Here is a 6,560-nt window from a genome sequence, read left to right as displayed (position 1 = left end):
TCTAACATTTATTATTTATCACATACCTTTAATATGTATTTTTATTTATTTTAATATTATGTATTAATGCATGTAATTATGAATATATATATATATATATATATATATATATATATATATATATATATATATATTTATATATATATATATATATATATATATATATGTGTGTGTGTGTGTATATGTATTTTATATATATATATATGTATATATAATATATACTTATATATATATATACATATAAACATATATTTTTGTTTATAATAGTATATATATATATATATATATATATATATATATATATTTATATATATATGTATATATACATATATATACATACATTATATATATATATATATATATATATATATATATATATATATATATATATATATATATATATATATATATATATATATATATATATGTATATATATGTGTGTATATGAATATATATATATATATATATATATATATATATATATATATATATATATATATATATATATATATATATATATATATATATATATACATATATATGTATATATATATATACATATGAACATATATTTTTGTTTCTAAATGTATATATATATATTAATATATATATATATATATAATAAAAACATACGTATATATAGATATATATATATATAATTATATATATTTAAATATATATGTAAATAAAACAATTGATTCCTTTTTTTTAGATGATCTATTACAATGACTTCACAATCTTGGGCTTAAGTTGTTTATTTTAAAAACACATTGAAGCAGAGGCAGTTGCTCTATGTTGTTGGGTAGAAGATGGTTGGTTATTTTTGTCAACTGGTGTTCATGCAATGAAAGCTGCCTATAATAGTTTTCCAATTGATTATTCATGGACCACGCTTAGAGTAAAAAGATTTAAAGTTACTGGAGGTCATTAAATTTTACAGTACTCATTGCTATTTTAATTGTTTTATATGAATAAAAAAACTGTTATAGTTTTATATTAATGGTGAAGTACTATATCAAATAAACATCTAATAAGTCTTATTTTTATTTTGGGATAAGTAAAATTTTGATTCTGTTTATTGCATTATGATTGCTAGATATATATTGTAATTTGTTTGCATTGGGTCTACATTTTAGTTTTTACATTTTTGTTTATATTTGTTTTACTAAATAATTACTTAAAAGTATCTATTATTAGATAAAGAAATAGGCGAAGGATTTAATTTTACGACTACAGAGGACTCCAAAAAAGAACGAAAGTAGTTATGTCAGTGAATGATTGTATTTCTCTTTGCATTTAACTTTTTTTATGGTGAAGAATATATAAAACTTAATATTAATTATTAGTCATAACTGATTTTAATAATACTGTTCAAATTTTTTTGACATGTGATAATTTGATTTTAGGTGTAAGTTTATTTAGTAAAGTTCTGGTGGATCAAAGATAGAGGAATGATATGGTTTTAACTGGTTTCCATCTTATGAACAAAGTACATTATATGATTTAAATTGATGGTTTATAGTTACAACTATTCAAGTAAGTTTAATTTAGTTAATTTATGCATATACGTGTATATATATATATATATGTATATACGTGTATATATGTATACATAGATATATATATATATATATATATATATATATATGTATATATATATATATATATATATATATATATATATATATATATATATATATATATATATATATATGTATATATATGTATATATATATGTGTATATATATATTTATATATATATATATATATATATATTTATATTTATATATATATATACATGTATAGCATTAATATTTTTAATAAATTTAGAACTCTAACAATAAAAAAAAAATTGTTTACAATGGAATCTACATAACTTCAAAAATTTGATTGTAATCAAGAAAAAAAAAATTTATAATTTTTTTTAAATCATTGTAAAAGTAACTCTTTTAAATGAAATGAGCTATTTTACACTTATTTTAGATTTCAAAATTGCCCATATATATTTTTAACGGGGTTAAGGTCTGGACTTTGTGGCGGCCATTTAAGGATGTTAGCTTTACTTTTTTTTTAGGAACTGTTGTGTCGCTTGGCATGTGTGTTTAGGGTCGTTGTCATGGTGAAAAAAAAATTTGCGATCAATTCTTAAACGTATTGACATAAATTTTTTGAAAGCCAATTAACATACAACTTCCCTGTCATTATTCATTCAACATTCACCAGTTTTTCAACATCCCACACTATTTGAATCAAAACATCCCCGAGCCATAGGCGAACCACCTCCATGCTAGACTGTTTTTGTAAGATTTCTATCTAAGAGTGCATCACAACGTCTGTGCCAAACTCTTTGTCGTTTTTAAGCCAAGTATTTGACATTTATTCTTATCAGTCCATAACACTAAGTTCCACAATGCCTCACACTTGTTAATATGGAGTTTTGCAAATGCTAAAAGTTTTTCTTTGCTTATACGACTAATGAGGGGTTTACTTTTCTAGAGAAGGTTTATTTAAACCACCTAAATTATTAAACCACTTAAATTAAGTCTTCTCTGTACAGTTCGATAGGAAACATTTAATTTAAGATTTTCAACAATCTGCCTTATTTTATTGTTGAATTTTTTTTAGGTTATTGTTGAATTTTTTTTTTTATCAGTGCAATTAGGATATTGGTTATTGTTGAAGTCTTAATGGGGCGACCAAGTCTTTTCTGATTTTCAGCAGAACCAGTTGTTTCATACTTTATACACATCTTCCTAACACCACTTACTGATATTTGATATTTTTCATCACATTGCTTGTAGGTTAAGCCCTTTTTTCGATCAAAAGTGACCCAAGATCTGATGTCCAATGAATAATTTTGATGATAAACCATTATTATTATTTTAACTTTTTTTAAAAATAAATTCCAAAAATTATAGTTTAAAATGCTTATTGTTAATAACTTTAACAAAATGTTTTTGATGTTAATACTTTTAAGTAAATAGTTATTGACAAAGCATTATATTTCATAATAAAAATGTAGATGTTTCTTACTTTTGTCACATTTATTTTAGACAGAAAAACTGTAAGTTAGCAAAGTTCATTTAATAGAGTTACTTTTGCATTGAGTTAAAAAGAGTTATAAATGTTTTTTTTTTCTCTCTGGAATCAAATTTAAAAAAAAACTGAAAACTTTTGCAGTTATATAGATTCTGACGTAAATAATATTGTATATATATATATATATATATATATATATATATATATATATATATATATATATATATATATATATATATATATATATATATATATATATATATATATATATATACAAAATTATATAAATTTGTATAAATATATATATATATATATATATATATATATATATATACAAAATTTTATAATTTTGTATATATATATATATATATACATATATATAAATACAATTTTATATAATTTTGTATATATATATACAAAATTATATAATTTTGTATATATATATATATATACAAAATTATATAATTTTGTATATATATATATATTTATATATATATATATATATATATATATACAAAATTATATAATTTTGTGTATATATATATATATATATATATCTATATATATATATATATATATATATATATATATATATATATATATATATATATATATAATTTTGTATATTAGTAGTAGAAAGTCACTAAATATACATACAAAATATATACAATATATACAAATTTATATATACAAAATTATATAATTTTTATATAATTTTGTACTAATATAATTGCTCTGTTCTTTTAAGAACATTGAGCACTCTATTGTGTAGAATACTTTTTAAAGTTGTTAAAATATATATAATTTTGTATATATATATATATACAAAATTATATAATTTTGTATATATATATATATATATACAAAATTATATAATTTTGTGTATATATATATATATATATATATATATATATATATATATATATATATATATATAGTAAATTTCCGGTTGTTCGAACCTCCAAGGGGTATAAGAATTTATTTCGAATAACCTGAAACTCTAATAACTGAATATGCTCTTTAAAATGACCTACTTTAAGTTTCTTTCAAATTTTAATAAAAGTAGAAAGTATAAAAGAAAAAGACCCTTGGAATTTGGTGCTACTTCAGTTTTATCCTTGTAAAATAATAAATATTTTACAATTCATTGAAGATATAGTCCATTTTTTATTTATTTTTGGTCCTTAAATGTGTTTTTTTATCTTTAAGGGAAGCAAAAATTGTTTCGAATAACTGAAATTTTAAACAACTGCAGGTTCGAATAACTGCATTTCTGCATAACAGCATTTGCATGAGTTTGTTAAAGAAAATTCAGAGGAAATAAAAATTGCTTTGAATAAGCAGACAATTTTAATAAGTGCCATTTCGTATAACCCGGAGTTTACTGTATAATAAATAAATAAATATGTATATATATATAAATTTTAACTAAAATGAGTGACTGGACATTGTTAACTATTTTATAACCGAAAGTGGTCCTAAATCAGCGGCTTTTCGAACTTTAGTTTTGAATGAATCCATTGGGTTGAAAAAGTAGTCTGGATCAAACTCTTTCAACTTTAATCAAATTCTATTCTTAAGGTGGTCAAGATTTTTCGCAGTAAATCCATTTCCATAAACTTTTGCTTTTAAATGTGCCAAAAAATTTTCAATTGGCCTTAACTGCGGTACATTTGGGGGGTTATCTTTAGCGTCGACAAAGTTAATACCTAAAGTGTTGTAAGTTTCTAATGTGTGTTTTGCATAATGACATCTCGCTCCGTCAGGCCAAAATAAAATTTTCATGTTTTGAAGCTTGGAATTTATAAATTGAAGAAGTCTTTTTGTAATACATTCTTTAGAATAAGTTTTTGCATCCAGTGCACAGTTTTTTACAGCAAAATGAGGCGATGAATAACCAAAACGACTGATTGTAATCCAAACGAGAACTTTTTCGTCAAACTTTTTTTCGAAGTTGAGTTTAATGTTAGGATCAGTTTGAGAACTTTCCTTTGTATAGTAGCCAGAGTTTTGTGAACAATTTGCACCATTTACACAGAAATAAGATTCATCGTCCATGATGATTTCAAACTCATTTGATGGCTTGAAAAAAGTTTTTGATAGTTTTAATAAGTTTTTCTTTTGTTTAATTTCTTGCTTTTCTGTTGTTTTTGGTGCATTTTTTCTTTTAGTATACTTTAGTCCATGCATACTTAATAATCTATTTACGTATGAAACGCTTATCTTATATTTTAGTGCCAATTTTCTTTGCGAAATCCCGATTCTCTCTTCTGCTCTTGCAATCATGGACTCTCTCTTTTCTGGTGTAATTTGAAAAGGTTTTCTGCCGCAACCGATTTTTCTATTCATTGGCAAATTATTTTCAGACCTTTTAATTATGTCATAAATTGTAGATTTAGCGATTCCCATTTTCTTAAAATGATCCACTGTAAATTTCTTTCCACTGTTTATGTTTTGTTTATAAAAATTTCCAATCACATTTCTAACATCGTTCTCTTTTAGATGCTCCATGTTTATTTGAATTAATTATTTAAACTCAATTTTGCCACAAAATGAAACTGTTGTTGTTGACCGATTAAATTTAAAAATTTCGAATCGAAAATTCGAAATTTCGAACAATTTGTGTACATTTGAAATCAGTCCGGATTTTTTGTGAACAGACGTTATAATAATAATGATCCATTTATTTAACCATAAAATATGAAAATTTACAATAATATTTATAAACTCATATAAATGAGGTTAGGTGTCACTCATATAGTTAAAAACTAGTCAATGGAGTGATACCTGAACCTATAATTATAAATTATATATATAAATAAGTTATATATATATATATATGTATGTATATATATATATATATATATATATATATATATATATATATATATATATATATATATATATATATATATATATATTTATATATATATATATTTATATATATATATGTATATATATATATATATATATATATATATATATATATATTTTATATATATATATATATATATATATATATATATATATATATATATATATATGTATATATATATATATTTTTATTTTTTAAGTTTAATAATAATTATACTAATTTAATAGCATTTTTTTTTTACATTTGCCTTCAGACTACTAATGGTACAAGTTTTGATTTTTTGATTTAGATTCTGTATCTCAATGATATCCTGGCCTATCGATACGATATCCTGTTAATTGTATTTTTATATATTGCATAAATATATATGCAAACACTTACACACATAAATTTTAAAGAAAATATTTATATTTTTATATATATATCAATAAATTGTTTATGTTAAGCTTTTTTATATTTGTCATTGTATATTACTGTTTGTATTAAAAATTGATTTTGGAAATATTGCGAGGGCAGAGTTCAACTTACAATTTAGTTTTATTTGTCAATTCAATATATATTATAGCCACGTGTAAATACGTTTAATAATATTTTGCGATATTTTATACAGCGCATTTAAGCGTTGATTCAACGTTATATTTCAAC

The 6,560-nt window shown here is 21.2% G+C and overlaps 1 long non-coding RNA gene across 2 annotated transcripts; it reads left to right on the top strand.

The window, feature by feature from the left end:
• Window positions 1-717: 717 nt before the first annotated feature.
• Window positions 718-6,292, top strand: LOC136091162 (uncharacterized). Of its 2 annotated transcripts, XR_010643746.1 has the most exons (4): window positions 718-924; window positions 1,199-1,267; window positions 1,408-1,537; window positions 6,205-6,292. It is a non-coding gene; the product is annotated as an uncharacterized LOC136091162 (long non-coding RNA). The 2 variants fall into 2 exon arrangements; XR_010643747.1 differs by lacking the exon at window positions 1,199-1,267.
• Window positions 6,293-6,560: the final 268 nt, after the last annotated feature.

The sequence above is a fragment of the Hydra vulgaris genome, chromosome 14 (assembly GCF_038396675.1).
Source record: "Hydra vulgaris chromosome 14, alternate assembly HydraT2T_AEP".
Classification (NCBI taxonomy): Eukaryota; Metazoa; Cnidaria; class Hydrozoa; order Anthoathecata; family Hydridae; genus Hydra; species Hydra vulgaris.
The sequence above is the reverse complement of the archived record's forward strand: the minus strand, read 5'-3'. Positions and strand labels throughout refer to the sequence as shown.